Source organism: Dendrobates tinctorius, unplaced genomic scaffold (assembly GCF_039654945.1).
Source record: "Dendrobates tinctorius isolate UK_male_01 unplaced genomic scaffold, ASM3965494v1 ptg000045l, whole genome shotgun sequence".
Taxonomy (NCBI): Eukaryota; Metazoa; Chordata; class Amphibia; order Anura; family Dendrobatidae; genus Dendrobates; species Dendrobates tinctorius.
In genome coordinates this window covers 15442853-15464237 of record NW_027361713.1, presented here as the reverse complement: position 1 = coordinate 15464237, position 21385 = coordinate 15442853, and the positions used below count along the sequence as shown (strand labels likewise).

The 21385-nt window shown below is 44.4% G+C and overlaps 1 pseudogene; it reads left to right on the top strand.

Annotated features, from left to right (window-relative positions):
- Positions 1 to 266: 266 nt before the first annotated feature.
- The window catches only part of LOC141089324 (class I histocompatibility antigen, F10 alpha chain-like), a 179591-nt pseudogene continuing 158472 nt past the window's right edge, over positions 267 to 21385 (top strand).

The following is a 21385-nucleotide window of genomic DNA, read 5'->3' as shown; positions in this document are numbered from 1 at the left end:
CTCTCAAACCCGACCAAATTAGAGTGGTGTTTGACTCCAGTGCTCAGTATGAAGGCATCTCCCTAAATAGCCTGCTCCTCACTGGGCCTAATCTAAACAACAGCCTTATAGGAATACTGATTCGCTTCAGGCAAGAATCTGTTGCAATAATAGCTGACATTCAACAAATATTTCATTGCTTTATTGTGAGAGAAGACAGCAGAAACTACCTCAGATTCCTATGGCACAAAGACAACGACGTCCGCAACAAGGTCATAGACTACAGGATGAAGGTGCACCTCTTCGGGAACAGCCCCTTGCCTGCAGTGGTCATCTATGGACTAAGACAGACAGCACGGGAAGGTGAGAGAGTATTGGTCTGATGCTCGTCTAGTTGTGGAAAGAAACTTCTACGTAGATGATGGGCTTAAGTCTCTTCCCACAAATGAAGAGACTATCGATCTGCTCTCTAGGACTCAGGAAATGCTGTCAACAGCAAACCTTAGACTCCACAAAATCATCTCCAACAGTGAAAAGGTAATGAAAGCATTTCCATCTGAGGATAGGCAAGAAACTGTTGAGACAGTTGACCGCCGAGAGAACGGATTGGGACACTCTGCTACCATCCCAGAAACAACAAAGGTGAGAGGCGTGGAAGAAGTCGCTGAAGGTCTTAGAGCATTTCCAAGTCCCATATTGTTATTCCCCAGGCACCCATTCAGCAACCATCAGAAGAGAAGTCCACATTTTCTCCTACGCTTCTACAGAGGCTATAGCTGCCGTAGCCTACCTGAAGACTTTGGAAGAAGGTAACAAGGTGCATTGTGGATTCATCCTCGGTAAGGCAAAACTAACCCCGAAACCTGCTTATTCTGTTCCAAGACTCGAACTTTGTGCCGCCGTTCTGGCAGTTGAGTTAGCTGAAGCTATAAAGGATGAAATGGACATTGCTATTGATTCATTTACCTTCTACACAGATAGTATAGTGGTACTTGGATACATCTATATTGAAACAAAACAATTTTATGTCTACATCAGCAATAGTGTAGAGCATATCAGAAGCTTTTCTACCCCTGACAAGTGGTACTACGTCCCTACTGACATGAATCCAGCTGACCGAGGGATGAGACTCACAGCCGCGTCTAAACTCAATGACAACATATGGGTGTCACCTCCAAGGCTCCTGTACGAGGATTCCAGTTCAAGGGACTTCAACAACATTTACGAGCTGGTGAAACCAGTGTCTGACACAGAGATCAGACCAATCATTTCTACTCACTACACTTCTGTGTTGCCAAAATTGAAACTGAGATCTCTCCGCTTTGAGCGCTTCTCTAGATGGTCAGCTGTCATGCGGGCCATAGCTCGTCTTATTCACATCACCCAGTCCTTTGTTGGTAACAAGACATCAGAGTGTTGTGGTTGGCATATGTGTAGAGGACACCCTACTGTTGCTGATATCAGACATGCTATAGACCTCAACAAATAAATAGTTTGGGGTTCAAAAATCAAAGTGTATACCAGAAAGCACAAAAGAAAAAGCCCTGTGATAAAACACTCCGGGATCGCCTTTGCTGGGGTCAAAGGTCACGTGCGTTCAGCATGAAACTCAGGCGCAGAGCTGGGATTCGGGTATATCTGACACTGGGTCAGGTTTATTAACAGTGAAAGCAATGCATAAAGGAAATAAAACATAAAACAAATCCTTGCCTGTCCGGCACTAACTAAACAAGGTACAACCTAACTACCAACTGGCGGGCTTCTCCCGTCCAGCCAAACCACAGTTGCAGTGGGCACTGCTTCCACTCACGTGTATCTCTCACACAGACAGGCTCTCTGTGTTCCCAGGCTGAGACACTCACACAACCACCTGGCATCCTTTTATATCTGCCTCCCATTATTCATTAGTAACCAGGTGCGATACTGACCAGACTAGGCCACATAGGAAAGGTATCAGGGCGAGATATACCTGCCCACATCCACTATTCCCACATGATTCTCACATATCCCCCCCTCTGCTCAGACCACTCCGGTCGAGCAATGACACCTGCCAAACAGTGCACTCGGGACAGGGCATCTGCATTCTCCATCTGTACCCCTGGGCGGTGCTCCACCGTAAAAGTGTAGGCCTGCAGGGCAAGGAACCACCGGGTCACCCGGCTATTCCGTTCCTTGTTCAAGTGCATCCACTTGAGAGGGGCATGGTCAGTGATCAGCCTGAACTTTCGGCCCAACAGGTAATATTTGAGGGCCTCTAGAGCCCACTTAATGGCTAGTCACTCTTTTTCTATGACTGCATACTTTTGCGCATGTTTGTTCAGCTTCCTGCTGAGGTAGAGGACTGGGTGTTCCACTCCGTCCCTCACTTGTGACAGTACGGCCCCGATACCGGTATCAGAGGCATCCGTTTGTACCACAAACTCGCTGCAGAAGTCCGGAGTCACCAGTACTGGTTGAGAGCAAAGTGCCCGTTTTAGGCTATGGAAGGCTTCTTCAGCCGCTAAACTCCATTTAATCATGACGGAGTCTTTCCCTTTTGTAAGACCCGTCAGGGGGGTAGCGATGGCTGCAAAATTGGGTATGAACCGGCGATAATAGCCGGCGATCCCCAGAAAGGCTTGCACCTGCTTCTTGTTGACAGGTTGTGGCCAGTCCTGAACCGCCTGAATCTTATCGAGCTGGGGTTTAACAATACCCCTCCCAATTACATACCCCAAATACCGGGCTTGTTCTAGCCCGATGTGACATTTCTTGGGGTTCGCGGTTAGACCTGCCTCCCACAGGTCGTCAATCACAGCTTGTACTTTCTGGAGATGAGTCTCCCAGTCCAAGCTGTAAATGACAATGTCATCCAAATAGGCTGAAGCGTACCGCCTATGTGGCCTCAGGACTCGATCCATCAGTCTCTGGAAGGTCGCCGGTGCCCCATGCAGTCCAAACGGCATATACACATACTGAAATAAACCTTCCGGCGTAGCAAATGCCGTCTTTTCTCTGGCAGCCTCAGCCAGGGGGATCTACCAATACCCCTTTGTTAGATCTAGGGTCGTAATATACCGGGCTTATCCTAACCGATCTATTAATTCGTCGACCCGGGGCATAGGGTAGGCATCAAATTTTGAGACCGCATTCAGTTTCCTGAAGTCATTGCAGAACCGGATGGTGCCGTCCGGTTTAGGAATTAGCACAATCGGGCTGGACCAAGCACTGTGCGATTCCTCAATGACACCTAACTCTAACATTGCCTTCACTTCTCGGGAAACGGCTTCACGGCGCGCTTCCGGGATTCGGTAGGGTTTTTCGTGAACTGTGACACCAGGTTCCGTTACGATGTCATGTTTCATTAGCGTAGTCTGCCTGGGTTTTTCTGAGAAAAACTTTTGGTTGTGAAGTAGAAACTGCCTGACCTCAGTCTTTTGCCGCTCCGAGAGAGTCTCTGCAACCCGTACCTCCAGTACGGTATGTGAGCAGACAGGATGGGCCAGCTCCGCTGACAAGGCAGACCGATCTTTCCAGGGTTTTATCAGATTTACATGATAAATCTGTTCAGGTTTCCGTTTACCTGCCTGGTATACTTTGTAGTTTACTTCACCAACTCTTTCCTTAATCTCAAAGGGGCCCTGCCACTTTGCCAGGAACTTACTGTCTACCGTGGGGACCAGGATCAACACCCTATCTCTGGGTGCAAACGTACGGATCTTGGCGCCCCTATCATAGATTCTTTTTTGGGCTCCTTGAGCCTGCATCATGTGTTCTTTGACGATAGGCATAACAGCCGCAATATGGCCCTGCATTTGTGTGACGTGATCTATTACCGTTTTAAACGGAGTGACCTGACCCTCCCAGGTTTCTTTTGCAACGTCTAACAGTCCGCGAGGTCGTCGGGCGTACAATAACTCGAAAGGCGAGAATCCCGTGGAAGACTGGGGTACTTCCCTGATGGCAAAAAGCAAATACGGAAGTAAATAGTCCCAGTTCTTCCCATCCTTGTCTATCACCTTTCTCAGCATCTGCTTCAGAGTTTTATTGAACCGTTCGACCAACCCGTCTGTTTGAGGGTGATACACGGCGTAACGGTTCGATTTGTAACAATCGGCAGAGCTCCTTCATTACCCTGGACATAAAGGGGGTCCCCTGGTCGGTGAGTATCTGTTTTGGTATACCGACCCGACTAAACACATGCACCAGTTCCTTGGCAATCGTCTTGGTGGCCGTGTTACGCAAAGGGATGGCCTCCGGGTAACGAGTGGCATAATCCAAGATGACCAGGATATGTTGGTGTCCACGTGCAGACCGTGGAAGGGGCCCAACTAAATCCATCCCAATCCTCTCAAATGGGACTTCAATAATAGGTAGGGGTACCAAAGGGCTACAGAACCGGGGCTTAGGTGCAGAGGCTTGGCAGTCAGGACAAGACTCACAATATACACGAATATCGTGATGCATGCCTGGCCAAACAAAACAGTGTAATATCCTTTCGGTGGTTTTCTGGACTCCCAGGTGACCTCCCATCACATGTCCATGGGCCAGGTCCAGCACCTGCCGCCGGTAGGGTTTTGGCAAGATTAATAGTTGCACCGTGTCTTCCCCCTTTTTCTCTATCTGATAGAGTAAATCATTCTCCAGAACCATGTAAGGATATGCCAGCCTAGAGCCAGGTTCTACGGGTACCCCATTTATCACTTTTACATTTGTCCTAGCCTGAGAAAGGGTAGGATCCTTTATTTGTTCGCTTTGGAAGTCATCTTTCTGAACTTCTAAATCCGGCAAACGGGGAGGTGGACGGCTGTCGGCCTCCTCCTCTTCCCCGGTCTCCTCCGTATCACCCGCCATGACTGAAAACGGGAACTGCAGGTCATTTCCAGCAGACTCTTCCCCCGAGTCTTCCGGGGAGACCTCTTCCAGGGGTTCGGGACCCACACACGCCCTGGGAGAAGAATCATGTACACTATTACCCTGGGGTATCAACTGATTCTCCCACAATTGCCAGAAGTGGGGAAAATCCCAGCCCAGGATAACATCATGCAATAACGCCGGGACGAGTCCCACTTTATGTTACACAGACCCATAGGAAGTAGTAATGCATATGACCGTGGTGAGGTACGAACAGGTGTCTCCATGCACACACGTTACAGAAAATTTGTCTGATGGTCTAGTCGGGGCTGACACCAGACTGGCCTTCACCAGAGTCACCACACTTCCCGAGTCTAACAATGCCACCACATTTTTTCCATCAACATTTAAATCACACAAGTGTTTCTCCACATCCTTTTGACCAGCATTCACACTCACTACCCGTGCAACCATAGAGATGCGGTTTTTAGAGTCTGTGACGTCGCACTGCATGGGTTCAGTCGTGAGTGGACAGTTCGCAACAATGTGTCCCATCTCTTGGCAGCGGAAACACCTAACGGGCCCCTTGCTTAGACCATAGTTCGTTACTCTCAGCCTCGCAGTGCGGGCAGTCCCGTTTTCCTCCCCCACTGTCTTAGGGATTTTTCCTTTTCCCCTACTCCCTGGAACAGTCTTACCGGTTCCACGTGGAGACGATGAAGAACGAGGTGGGGTTGCATCGTCTCGGAGTCCTTCCGCCACGGAGTAATGTTCAACCAGATCCACCAGTTGATCTGCCGTCGTAGGATTTCCATGGCTTACCCACTTCCTCAGGGCTGGCGGTAGAGCTCTCAGGTACTTGTCCATGACGACTCTCTGGATTATCTCTGGCGCTGTCAACACCTCGGGTTGTAGCCACTTCTTCGTCACGTGGATCAGGTCGAACATCTGTGACCACGGTGGTTTATCCGGCTGATAAGTCCATTGATGCACTCTCTGTGCACGGACAGTGGTTGTCACTCCCAGCCGGGCCAAGATCTCGGCTTTCAGTTTGTCAAAGTCCTGCGCAGCTTCAGGCTCTAAGTCATAATAAGCCTTTTGGGCCTCACCGGAAAGAAATGGGGCAATCAGGCCGGCCCATCGTGCCTTCGGCCATTTTTCTCGCACCGCCGTCCGTTCAAACGTGGTCAGGTATGCCTCGACGTCATCTTCGGTAGTCATCTTTGCCAGTACCGACTCACGTGAATCACTCTCGACTCGGCTTCCAGGTTAACCTCAGGTAAGCTTGCCAAGCGCTGCGCCACCTGCTGGAGAAGCGAACGATCTGTAACTGTCATGTCCACCAACTCCTTCAGCTGGGCCATCATCACCCGATTAGCTTCTTGCTGGACGGCGGTGGACTGTACCAGCGCTTTCACCACGTCCTCCATGCTCAGGCTTCCCACGTGATGCCCGCATTCTCCACCACACTCCGGGATCGCCTTTGCTGGGGTCAAAGGTCACGTGCGTTCAGCATGAAACTCAGGCGCAGAGCTAGGATTCGGGTATATCTGACACTGGGTCAGGTTTATTAACGGTGAAAGCAATGCATAAAGGAAATAAAACATAAAACAAATCCTTGCCTGTCCGGCACTAACTAAACAAGGTACAGCCTAACTACCAACTGGCGGGCTTCTCCCGTCCAGCCAAACCACAGTTGCAGTGGGCACTGCTTCCACTCACGTATGTCTCTCACACAGACAGGCTCTCTGTGTTCCCAGGCTGAGACACTCACACAACCACCTGGCATCCTTTTATATCCGCCTCCCATTATTCATTAGTAACAAGGTGCGATACTGACTAGACTAGGCCACATAGGAAAGGTATCTGGGCGAGATATACCTGCCCTCATCCACTATTCCCACATGATTCTCACAACCCCTAAAATATAGCTTTTAATTCAATCATTAAAAATCAAACTGAATGTGAACTCACTGGATACCAGGGTGTTCAAAATCAATAAAGCAGCACAATTATATATTTCGTTTTCAGAATATGAGTATATCAGAGGGGCAATATGCTATCATGCCCTAAAAGACCCTAGTTCGGCCCTTCCTGACTGCGGAGGTTGGCACCTTAGTTGTAGACGACATAGCGCCCCCGCTCAAGGTCGGCACGCCCTAGACCACCCTACGTATACAAAAAAGGACACAAAAAAGAAAAACAAAAAGTGCTGTGGTGCTGTAAACTTGTCTCGTAGGATAAATACCCCAACAATGAAATCTTATCTCGGAGTCAAGCAAGGGTATAAAAAAATGCAGCTTTATGACACATCTCGTAGTCAAAAAATACTGACAGCTGCTAGTATGCAAACCAGTAAGTAAATACCCCTTTCAAAAAATTCAAAAAACATCTTACAGTAGAATGAAATGGATATACAATAATTATCTCATAATATAAGTACCCAAATAATGAAATCTTATCTTGGAGTCAAATAAAGGGTATACAGAGTGCAGCTTCATAACACTTATCTCATAGTCAAAAAATACTGACAGCTGCTAGTTAGACCGGAGAGTAAATACCCCCTTATAAAATTCAAAAAGTGTCTTACAAAGAAATATACAATAGTCAGCACTTAAGGAAAGTGTCCAGCAATTCCGGACAACCTGTAAAAATATACTGCACAGTAACAGGCAGAATGGTGAAAAAATACATTCCACATGTGATATCTGACAAAGGAATAATAATCCTAAATCACATAAGGCAAAAGCAAAAGTGTCATATCCCTGTGAGGCAAGAGGCTATATCCACCTCACCAGACGATAACCGGCACAAAAATTGCTCACAGGGATTTCATATAGTATGCAAGCCTCCCTGTAGCATAATCAGTTTTCAATAGAGCACAGTTTCATGAGGCTACCACGGTTGCCTAGATCACAGTTAATCATTCGATATAATGGTCTGCCAAATGCAGTATGTAACAGAAAAAATACTTATCAGCCATTGGTGACAGCATAACCCAATGCGTTTCCCCCTCTAAGTTGACGGGGGTTCATCAGGGGTCAAAAAACGGGGTCTCATTACCCCCTGGCCGAAAGACAAATGCAGTGTGCGGCTTGCTCCGGGCGCGTCCGGCGCTATTATTTGAAGATTTAGAGCCGATATAGACCGCCCACTTCCGGTCTATGTATCATGATGGATTCCAAATGGAGCGCAGTCTGCGTTCCACAAAGCCGGAAGTGTGTCATAGAGGGGAGGGGCCAACGATACTGAATGACGCCGGTAAAGGAAATCAAGGCATCAGAGTAAAGCACCCATCTAATAAAGTGCACAGCAGAAGCATCATATGTTCAATAGTGACCGGAACAAAGCAACCAGGAATATACCCGGGTTGCTAGGTAATATTATAGCGCAAACTTTTATCACAAATTCAATAGGATCCTATTTACTGAAAATAGCCCTTTTAATCACATACTATCGCGCATATAGACAAGATAAATTTCAATACAGGAACCATATGACGCATATGGTGGAATACACACTAATTCATTTGAATTTACCATGCCCAAAATAAAGACACATATCCCAATATGAAGACAAAGAGCAAACTATATGTATCCAAGAAATAGAAATAATAATAGTATTTAGTATTAAATATGGACATAATTGTCATACAGCTCACAAGGAGCCTAGGGAGATATACTGGAACTATACAGGACCTCCATGATCATAAATAACTAGTAAAATTGAATTGTTCATTTAAACCTTTAGGGCTCTGTGATTCAAGCCAGAAGATCCAGCATGTTTCTTGCTGTATGATCTTCCTGTCCCAATCTCCCTGTCTCACTGCGGGCTGAACTCTCTCAATCACACGAAAATAAATCTGTTTCACATCGCCCCCATGTTCCAGGTTGACATGACGTGCAAGGGGGGTTCTCTACAATGTCTGATATCTCCAAGATGTTCACCTATACGGACTCTTAGCTCACGTTTAGTTTTCTCCACATTGTCAAGGGGACACGAGCAGGTACACAGGTATATGACTCCTGAAGTTTTGCAATTGGCAAATGATTTCATAGTGTATGTTCTTTTAGTGTATGCAGTGCAGAATGTCTGTGATGGACAAATATTGTGGAGAAACGGGGTCAGTGGGTGCTCTCGTCCGCTGGCCTGGCTGCCTTTAGAAAGACTGCATGGACCAGGGCTCATACCACTGAATGCCCACTCTATCTCCTTGTGGGCAAACCACTACACAGACAACACAGGGTTAGGGTAAAACAGTGTGGCCAAGCTTTATGGAACCACAACACCCATTAGCAAACAGAACAATTTCAGCAATTACCCAAAATGATGCACACCACAGGGTCTCACCCCTCCGCTGACTCACCGAGATGCTAGTGGATGTTATGTCAGAGCTCCCAGGGTTGCTATTCCATCTGTGTTAACACACAGAGAGGAGGTCACGACAAGCATAGGGAGATGACCAAGAGCAGTCCAGTGTTCTTTCAGCTGGGTTTAACGTACCCTCTGCTGGGATCCTGAAGAGTTTCTTGTCCGTTAAGTGTTTAGCAGGAGGTCCGTCTAGTAGCTCCAAGTGGTGAGATGACACACCATCTCTCTGTCTCAGGGCCTTTTATACCCAAGGCAGGTAAGCTATTGTTTGAATTACCCAGTGTCATTCAGTACCCCTCACCCTTTCCCTATCTAAAATCAAGTCAAAAAACTGATTCCAGAATATAAACAAACATCAGATAAGCACACACTGTGTTACATGGTATATCATTGTGCAAGTCAGCCTTCTTGACCAACCAGAATCCACACTTAAATCCACAAGCCAAATATACAGACAAAAAGTAAATTCCTCCAGGCCTGGTAAAACATAGCCATCTGGGTAATTAAGATATACTCTGGTTTCTTCACAAATATATTTACAAAAACTGCAGTGTCCACATCTAAATGTACCAGTAGCTCTACTGTACCCTCTTTCTTGCAGGGTTCCAGGTGACACCTTACCACCCGGTCTTTGATTGACTTACCCTTCTTATACATGACTGAGGGTTTTGGGGTAATATAATTACATATATCTCGATCAGTGTTTAGAATTCCCCAGTGTCTTTTAAGTATATCCAAGACTTTGTCGGACTGGTCATCAAAGGTGCTTATCAGCCTGGTTAGATTATTTGGGTCCTCCTTCTCTCTACGGACTAAAAGGGATGCCTTACTTGTTTAGCATGTTTATAGGCAGGTTCAATGATTCTTGTGGGATATCCCCTGTTCCTAAATCTCCCCCACAGATCTTTAGATTGTGACTCAAAATCACCCCAATCTGAGCAGTTCCTTCGGACTCTAAGGAACTGCCCCCTTGGGATCCCACGTTTAAGTGGGGCGGGTAGCTTTCCCATTTCAAAAGACTAATAGTCGAGGTCGGTTTCCTGTATAAACAAGTTTTCAAAGAGCCTTCCCTGGAAATAGAAATATTCATATCCAGGAAGATGATCTGATCTCCCCCCACCTCATAAGTGAAGAAGAGACCCATCTAATTTTTATTTAGGGCATTCACAAAGTACCCAAAAGATTCCCCACTTCCTTCCCAAAGGACGAGGATGTCGTCGATGTAACGTCCCCAGAATAAGATCCTTCGGGACCAGACGACATCCACGTCACCAAAAACCACAGTATTCTCCCACCAACCCAGGAGCAGGTTAGCATAAGTGGGGGCACAAGGGCTCCCCATAGCTGTGCCCCTGAGTTGGTGGTAGTACCTACCATTGAACAGAAAATAGTTGTGGCATAGTACGAACTCGAGGAGTTCTAATAGAAAAATATTATGTGCTCCAAAATGTACTCCCCTCCCTTTAAGGAAATATTTAACAGCTTTCAGGCCTTCAGTGTGTCTGATACTACTATACAGTGCTTCAACATCAATGGAAGCCAGTATAGTGCCTGGGTCCACAGTTACTCCTTCAAGTTTATTGAGAAGGTCCATTGTATCCCTAAGATAGGAGGGGAGGGAAAGCACAAAAGGTCTCAACAGTTTATCCAAGTAGACACTCGAGTTCTGACAGAGGGCATCAATCCCTGATACGATTGCTCTACCCTTGAGAGGGTTAATGTCCTTGTGTATTTTGGGCAGGGAGTAGAATGTCGCTGTCACTGGCCATTTAGGTAACAGGTAGTTATATTCATTTTTTGAGATCAGTCTAGATTCCAGTGCACTCTTTAACAACACAGACAATTTATGACTATAGTCCTTTGTGGGATCACCCTTCAATACCTCATAGGTGGATCTATCAGTCAGAATAGTCAAACACATTTGAACATATCTATCTCTGTTGAGAATAACCGTATTTCCCCCTTTGTCTGAGGGTTTCAGTACAATCTGATCATTTTACCGAGTCCCTCTAATGCTTTTCTTTCACGGAAGGGGAGATTTGGTAAGGCCCTCTTCTGCTTTTGGATCAATCTTACTAATCTCATCAGAGACCAATTGTAAAAAAATCTCAATACTACTTACTTCCCCTACCGGAGGCATTTTTTTACTTTTAGGTTTTAAATTAGAGAAGGGTCCCTCCCCAATTGCTCTATGCCCTTCCTTGGCCATATCGGCCAAAAGCATTACATCAGGAAGCTCATTCTCTGAGATTCCAAGTTCTTGACATTTATTTCTGTCATTCAAGGCAAAAAAAAATTTCCATTTACGTTTACATGTAAATAAATTAATGTCCTTAATCCATTCAAAGGGGTCAAACCTGGTGGTTGGAAAAAACGAGAGACCTCTCTCAAGAACCCTCGTTTCCACATCATACAATGTATAGGAAGATAAATTCAAAATCTGATTATCATCTTTTAGATGCCTCACAGGGATATGACACTTTTGCTTTTGCCTTATGTGATTTAGGATTATTATTCCTTTGTCAGATATCACATGTGGAATGTATTTTTTCACCATTCTGCCTGTTACTGTGCAGTATATTTTTACAGGTTGTCCGGAATTGCTGGACACTTTCCTTAAGTGCTGACTATTGTATATTTCTTTGTAAGACACTTTTTGAATTTTATAAGGGGGTATTTACTCTCTGGTCTAACTTGCAGCTGTCAGTATTTTTTGACTGCGAGATAAGTGTTATGAAGCTGCACTCTGTATACCCTTATTTGACTCCGAGATAAGATTTCATTATTTGGGTACTTATATTATGAGATAATTATTGTATATCCATTTAATTCTACTGTAAGACTTTTTTTAATTTTTTGAAAGGGGTATTTACTTAATGGTCTGCATACTAGCCGCTGTCAGTATTTTTTGACTACGAGATAAGTGTCATAAAGCTGCATTTTTTTATACCTTTGCTTGACTCCGAGATAAGATTTCATTGTTGGGGTATTTATCCTACAAGATAAGTTTACAGCACTACAGCACTTTTTGAAAGCATTGTTTTTCGGTATCATAGGTGTGAGTGTGTTTTTCTTTTTTGTGTCCTTTTTTGTATACGTAGGGTGGTCTAGGGCGTTATTAGGGATGCTGACCTTGAGCGGGGGCGCCTTGTCATCTACAACTAGGGTGCCAACCTCCACAGTCAGGAAGGGCCGAACCAGGGTCTATTAGGGCATGATAGCGTATTGCCCCTCTGATATACTCATATTCTGAAAACGAAATATATAATTGTGCTGCTTTATTGATTTTGGACCCCCTGGTATCCAGTGATTTCACATTTAGTGTGTTTTTTAATGATTGAATTAAAAGCTATATTTTAGGGGTTTTTTCTTTTGTGCTTTCTGGTATACACTTTGATATCAGACATGCCAAGCAATTCATCATCCGATGTGAGCAACAAGAAGAATATGGTCACGAGATTGACAGTATCACAAGGGGTACTAGCCTGTCTAAGAACAGTTCTCTGTTTGAATTGGACCAAGTGATCGATCATCACGGATTGCTGAAGGAGGACATCACATGAAAGTCGTTGTCTATGGACACAGCTCACGGCAGGGAGCCTACTGCCATATATTCCTCCAGCTGTGTTGGAACATTCTAACATTTGAACTTTCTCCAGCGGATTATTAGGTTGGTGAAAGTGTTTGCACATTGCAATTCCCCAATCTGAAGATGGGTTTACGTTTGGACTCGGTCTATTCCGCTGTTGAGGACTTCATGCCTCCAACTGAAGATTGGACCATGGCAATTGGACTACAACTGTTGATGTTGTTATTACTTGCATACTTGTTTTCCCTTTGTGTTTCAGGTCTACAGTGACATCTCCAGAGGACATCATAAAAATTATGAAATCTATAGATTTCAGATGGGGAGTGTTTTGTCCCATGAATGAGATATTTTACAGACTGTCTTGTACATTTTACATGCTGTATTGCCGTCTCTCATGTTGTTTTATTGTTGCTATTGTGTTCCTGTGTTTTGCATAGCTGAAATTCTCCCTTTCCTTGAAGTTTGCCTCTTCTGTCTCCCTGTCTCCCTCTTCTGGATGTGATGTTACTTCCTTCTTCCCCCTGTGTCTCAGTCTCCATCTTGGCTTCATTAGAGGCATATGTGCTTTCAGCCTGTCTGAAGAAAATCTTTTTTACCTGCTGCTGTTTGAATGCATTCAACAAAAATTCTTTAAGAAATCAAAGTCTCTTCTGGATTCTTCATAACATGTGTGCCAGCAGCTGAATTAAGCTATCTGTGACCATTGCCAATTGTAAGTAAGGTAAAGAGATCTAGCATCTCACAGAGCCATATTTGCAGCCACAGGTCCCGGGGACAGAATATCCACATATAAGAGTATCTGGCTATCTTCTGGTGACTCACATTGAGCTAGGTTAGCCTACATTACCTGGGAAAAAATAGTAGGTAATTCACAGTACCCTTGTGGGATTCTGGTGAATACAAACCAAAACTGGCTATCTGGATGTACCAGGATGCTGAAGGAGACATTACTGATATCTATCACTGTAAAGACCTTGTTTTCCAGCCTCCAGTCATTCAGCAGAGTATGGGGGTCTGGCACTGTGGGGACTCTTGGAATCACAGCCTTGTTTACAGATGGGGGTGCCCTTCCTACTGGAAACAAGGTTGTGTTACAAGGTGAGTTGGACAGGGAATAATCACCTCTTTTATCAATCCCACATCTGCAGGTCATGAGGACCACAAAGATTCTGGGTAAGTGGTCAGTTGTTCCTCTTATTCTGGGAAAGGATCAACATTTCTCCACTCATTCCCCTTCCTTGCTTCAGGTGGACAATGGTGTCCCACTTTAGTACTTTTGAATATGCCTGCAGTCTGGCATTGTAAAATGAGCCATCACCCAAGGCCTCCCATTGTTACTTTCCTTACACGCTTCAACAAAATCACCAAGGAATTTCCGTGATTTACCTTTACATCTGGAGACGGAAATATGTGGCACAGTACCTCTAAAAAGCAAAAAACAACAATTATTTTGTTCTGAAAGTTTACAACTGGCAACACAGTTCCCTTTATAATTCCAGTATATGATGTGCAAAGAACATTCTAGAGCATGAAAATTCTCATATTTTACATCAGGACCCCTAAAATACCTATAGTACATGGTGCAGTGTAGTTCTTCAGGTGTGTGAAAAAACTACATTTGTATACCTTTAGCTCTTGTTTCCTTGATGAAGGACTCAGTAATAAAGGATAGTCCTGCAGTTATTAGATCTAGACTATAATAATATCTAGATTCTCCATACCCCTGGAGCACCATTATCTCAGCCATGGATTTTACCTATAGTCCTGCAGCAGTAGGAATTATTCCCAGGCTCAGGGCTTGCATCAAATCCCTCCCACACAGTTGAATATAATTTGTGCAACTGCACTTTTACGTGTGCCGGAGTCCCGTATCTCCACAGGCGTAGACAATGGTGCTGTGTGTCTTACCACTTGCTCCTTTTACCACTAATGCAGGCAGCAGACAGTCCAATAGTGGGTATCTCTTCTGGATGTACCAAGGTTCTAGTGGCTCCTGAATCAACAAGAAAAGTGACCTTATGGTTTCCCACAAGGACGGTTACTTCTGGAAATACAGCGTTTTATAAATTTATTTCTACTTTAGTCAAATTAAATTTTTCCTCTCATTACACTTTTCCATTTCTTGTAAAAAATATTTACATTTTAGCAAAGTTTTCCATCAAATACAACCCATCTGTCAAGGGACATACTCAGGGTCTTCTAGTGGTCCCTTCTTATCTTAAAACCACAAACAACCACATTCCAAAACATTTCTCATGTTCACAGCTTATCTCACCACCTCAAGACTGTTTGCTCTGGGTGGTACCTTCTCCTTTCAAGATTAAAAAGACATCGTCAGGGATATACAATTTGTACTCATTATTTGTTATAATATCAAAGAGTTAGGCCTATAAGTTACCAATAAGGACTAGTGTTGAGCATTCCGATACCGCAAGTATCGGGTATCGGCCGATACTTGCTGTATCGGAATTCCGATACCGACTTCCGATATTTTTTCAATATCGGAAGTCGGCATCGGAATCGGAAGTTCAAAGTTGATTGATAGCCTGACGTCATCATGATGCGCGGTGTGTGCGCATCATGATGCGCCGTCATTTCGGGCCTTCCGGGGGTCTCTGCCGGCCTGCCGGGGGGCTGTGCCGGCCTGCCGGGGGGCTGTGTGGACTGCCCGGGGTCTGTACCGGCCTGCCGGGGGGCTGTGCCGGCCTGCCGGTGGTCTGTGCACCCTGTGGGGGTCTGTACCGGCCTGCCGGGGGGCTGTGCCGGCCTGCCGGGGGGCTGTGCTGATGTCCGGGGGTCTGTGCAAGCATCGTCCGATGGGACTATAAGTCCCATCTGGCGATGCCTGCTACCATGACAGTGATTGACACATTAGCCAATGATGGGACAGTAGTAGTCCCATCATCCGGCTAATGTGTTAAATGTTAAAAAAAAAAAAAAAAAAAAATACTACATACATACTACATACATACTACATACATACTACATATACACTCACTGGCCACTTTATTAGGTACACCTGTCCAACTGTGTGTTAAGACTTAATTTCTAATCAGCCAATCACATGGCGGCAACTCAGTGCATTTAGGCATGTAGACATGGTCAAGACAATCTCCTGCAGTTCAAACCGAGCATCAGTATGGGGAAGAAAGGTGATTTGAGTGCCTTTGAACGTGGCATGATTGTTGGTGCCAGAAGGGCTGGTCTGAGTATTTCAGAAACTGCTGATCTACTGGTATTTTCACGCACAACCATCTCTAGGGTTTACAGAGAATGGTCCGAAAAAGAAAAAAAATCCAGTGAGCGGCAGTTCTGTGGCCGGAAATGCCTTGTTGATGCCAGAGGTCAGAGGAGAATGGGCAGACTGGTTCGAGCTGATAGAAAGGCAACAGTGACTCAAATTGCCACCCGTTACAACCAAGGTAGGCAGAAGAGCATCTCTGAATGCACAGTGCGTCGAACTTTGAGGCAGATGGGCTACAGCAGCAGAAGACCACACTGGGTACCACTCCTCCCAGCTAAGAACAGGAAACTGAGGCTACAATTTGCACAAGCTCATCGAAATTGGACAGTAGAAGATTGGAAAAACGTTGCCTGGTCTGATGAGTCTCGATTTCTGCTGCGACATTCGGATGGTAGGGTCAGAATTTGGCGTAAACAACATGAAAGCATGGATCCATCCTGCCTTGTATCAACGGTTCAGGCTGGTGGTGGTGGTGTCATGGTGTGGGGAATTTTTTCTTGGCACTCTTTGGGCCCCTTGGTACCAATTGAGCATCGTTGCAACGCCACAGCCTACCTGAGTATTGTTGCTGACCATGTCCATCCCTTTATGACCACAATGTACCCAACATCTGATGGCTACTTTCAGCAGGATAATGCGCCATGTCATAAAGCTCGAATCATCTCAGATTGGTTTCTTGAACATGACAATGAGTTCACTGTACTCAAATGGCCTCCTCAGTCACCAGATCTCAATCCAATAGAGCATCTTTGGGATGTGGTGGAACGGGAGATTCGCATCAGGGATGTGCAGCCGACAAATCTGCGCCAACTGTGTGATGCCATCATGTCAATATGGTCCAAAATCTCTGAGGAATGCTTCCAGCACCTTGTTGAATCTCTGCCACGAAGAATTGAGGCAGTTCTGAAGGCAAAAGGGGGTCCAACCCGTTACTAGCATGGTGTACCTAATAAAGTGGCCAGTGAGTGTATACTACATGCATGCTACATACATACTACATACATACATACTACATACATACTACATGCATGCTACATACATACTACATGCTACATACATACTACATATATACTACATGCATGCTACATACATACTGCATGCTACATACATACTACATACATACTACATACATACTACATACATACTACATACATACCACATATATACTACATACATACTACATGCATGCTACATACATACTACATGCATGCTACATACATACTACATGCATGCTACATACATACTACATGCATGCTACATACATACTACATATATACTACATGCATGCTACATACATACTACATGATACATACATACTACATATATACTACATACATACTACATACATGCTACATACATACTGCATGCTACATACATACTACATACATACTACATACATACCACATATATACTACATACAATACATTCATACAATACATACATAGACATACAGTACATATAACATAGAGTAACATACTTACCAATACTTGTCACATTGTTCCCCGAAGCCATTGTCTTTTACGGAATAAATATTAACATAACAAACCACAAAAATACTCACCCACGATCCGAAGCAGTCCACGAGTGTGTCCCACGACGATCTTGGGTAGAGAACTGCAGCATCAGCTGTTGCTGCCGTTCTCTACGGGCTGCAGGAATCCAATGACGGAAGGTAGGTATCCTTCCGCACTGTATTCCTCCGCCACTTAAAAAAAAAAAGTCCCTAGTCTCACTTTATGCCATTGCTGCGTGGGAAATTCACGCAGCAATGGCATAAAGTGAGACTAGGGACTTTTTTTTTTTAAGTGGCGGAGGAATACAGTGCGGAAGGATACCTACCTTCCGTCATTGGATTCCTGCAGCCCGTAGAGAACGGCAGCAACAGCTGATGCTGCAGTTCTCTACCCAAGATCGTCGTGGGACACACTCGTGGACTGCTTTGGATCGTGGGTGAGTATTTTTGTGGTTTGTTATGTTAATATTTATTCCGTAAAAGACAATGGCTTCGGGGAACAATGTGACAAGTATTGGTAAGTATGTTACTCTATGTTATATGTACTGTATGTCTATGTATGTATTGTATGAATGTATTGTATGTAGTATATATGTGGTATATATGTAGTATGTATGTAGTATGTATGTAGTATGTATGTAGTATGTATGTAGCATGCAGTATGTATGTAGCATGCATGTAGTATATATGTAGTATGTATGTAGCATGTAGTATGCATGTAGCATGCATGTAGTATGTATGTAGTATGCATGTAGTATATATGTAGTATGTATGTAGCATGTAGTATGTATGTAGCATGCATGTAGTATATATGTAGTATGTATGTAGCATGTAGTATGTATGTAGCATGCATGAAGTATGTATGTAGTATGTATGTATGTAGTATGTATGTAGCATGCATGTAGTATGTATGTAGTATGTAGTATGTATGTAGTATGTATGTAGTATTTTTTTTTTTTTAACATTTAACACATTAGCCGGATGATGGGACTACTACTGTCCCATCATTGGCTAATATGTCAATCACTGTCATGGTAGCAGGCATCGCCAGATGGGACTTATAGTCCCATCGGACGATGCTTGCACAGACCCCCGGACATCAGCACAGCCCCCCGGCAGGCCGGCACAGCCCCCCCCCGGCAGGCCGGTACAGACCCCCACAGGGTGCACAGCCCCCCGGCAGGCCGGCACAGACCACCGGAGCCTGCACAGACCCCCTGGCAGGCCGGCACAGACCACCGGAGCCTGCACAGACCCCCTGGCAGGCCGGCACAGCCCCCCGGCAGGCCGGCACAGCCCACCGGAGCCTGCACAGCCCCCCAGCAGGCCGGCACAGCCCCCCGGCAGGCCGGCACAGACCACCGGAGCCTGCACAGACCCCCTGGCAGGCCGGCACAGCCCCCCGAAAGGCCCGTACAGACCCCAGAGAGGCTGTACAAGGGAAAAACAGGATTTTTCTTATTCCGATACCGGAAGTCCCATAGACTTGAATGGGACTTCCGGTATTGGAATCGGCGATACCGATACTTTTTTTTAAGATCGGCCGATCCATTCCGATCCGATACTTTGAAGTATCGGACGGTATCGCTCAACTCTAATAAGGACACATTGCACATTTGATCTGAAGACTGTTATCTCTGGGTACCTGATGAAAAAGGACCATATCCAGTTTCATTCCAGGGATACCCTCTTTGTACAATCTTAATAACTTTCCAGCTTTCAGATGAAATAGTCAATAACAATCCTGCCTTACAATGAGGACAAGACCTTAAAATATAGCTATGGGACAAGGTTCCATAAGGATGTTACATGAATTTCTTAGGAAAGCAGAAGGCTAGCACTCGACTCTTGTAGATATGACGGTGCTAGTGAACGGGGCCAATGGTCCCATAAACAGTAGAGTATATACAATCACTGCACGAGGGCAGTGATTGTATATACTCTATTTGAAATTCTTAAACACAAAAAGACAAACAAAATGAGGACTATAGAAAATATAAATCCTCGAGTACAATGGATTTCACCCACTTGTAAGAAATCTAACAAATATCAGTGAAATTCATATGTCAACAAGAAGATAAGAAACCAATAGCAACAATTCAATTACTGTTACTAATATTCAGGATCTAAATAATCCTTACTGATCACACTATCTCCTAGGTATTTACTAGCTTGTATCTCTAAATCTTGCCACCTCCATCCAATGAAGGCCTGTAAGGGGCAAGTGTGACAACACAATGTAAAAAACAACAAAGTTCCCCAAGGACTATGGTTACTGATGTGACAAAGATACATATGCTCACAAGGACTTCTGAACAGTACAAACAACGATTTTCACAGTTAGGAACTGGACATACACACATACACAGAGACATATAAGACAAGAGATTAACCCCTTCATGACCAAGCCTATTTTGACCTTAATGTCCAGGCCGTTTTTTGCAATTCTGACCAGTGTCCCTTTATGAGGTAATAACTCAGGAACGGATCCTAGCGATTCTGAGACTGTTTTTTTATGACATATTGGGCTTCATGATAGTGGTAAATTTAGGTCGATAATTTTTGCGTTTATTTGTGAAAAAATCAGAAATTTGGCAAAAATTTAGAAAATTTTGCAATTTTCAAATTTTGAATTTTTATTCTGTTAAACCAGAGAGTTATGTCACACAAAATAGTTACTATATAACATTTCCCACATGCCTACTTTACATCAGCACAATTTTGGAGACAAAATATTTTTTTGTTAGGAAGTTATAAGGGTTAAAAGTTGACCAGCGATTTCTCATTTTTACAACAAAATTTACAAAACCATTTTTTTTAGGGACCACCTCACATTTGAAGTCACTTTGAGGGGTCTATATGGCAGAAAATACCCAAAAGCGACACCATTCTAAAAACTGCACCCCTCAAGCTACTCAAAACTACAGTCAAGAAGATTATTAACCCTTCGGGTGTTTCACAGGAACTAAAGCAACGTGGAAAGAAAAAATGGACATTTTAATTTTTCCAACAAAAATTTTCTTTTAGCATCAATTTTTTCATTTTCACATGGGCAACAGGATAAAATGGATCCTAAAATTTGTTGGGCAATTTCTCCTGAGTACATATATACCTCATATGTGGTCATAAACCACTGTTTGGGTGCACGTCAGGGCTCAGAAGGGAAGGAGTGCCGTTTAACTTTTTAAATGGAAAATATGCTGGAATATTTAGCGATTGCCATGTCGCGTTTGGAGAGCCCCTGTGTGCCTAAACATTGGAGCTCCCCCGCAAGTGACCCCATTTTGGAAACTAGACCCCCCAAGGAACTTATCTAGATGCATAATGATCACTTTGAATCCCCAGGTGCTTCACAAATTGATCTGTAAAAAAGAAAAGTACTTTTTTTTCACAAAAATTTTCTTTTAGCCTCAGTTTTTTCATTTTCGCATGGGCAACAGGATAAAATGGGATCCTAAAATTTGTTGGTCAATTTCTCCTGAGTACACCGATATCTCAAATGTGGTCATAAACCACTGTTTGGGCGTATGGCAGGGTCCGGAAGGGAAGGAGCACCATTTGGCTTTTTGAATGGAAAATTAGCTCCAATTGTTATCGGACACCATGTCGCGTTTGGAGAGCCCCTGTGCACCTAAACATTGGAGCTCCCACACAAATGACCCCATTTTGGAAACTAGACCTCCTAAGGAACTTATCTAGATGCATAGTGAGCACTTTGAACCCCCAAGTGCTTAACAAAAGTTTATAACGCAGAGCCGTTATATCACAAGGGTACCAGGATAAATTGGACCCCAAAAGTTGTTGTCCAGTTTGTCCTGAGTACGCTGGTACCCCATATGTGGGTGGGGACCACTGA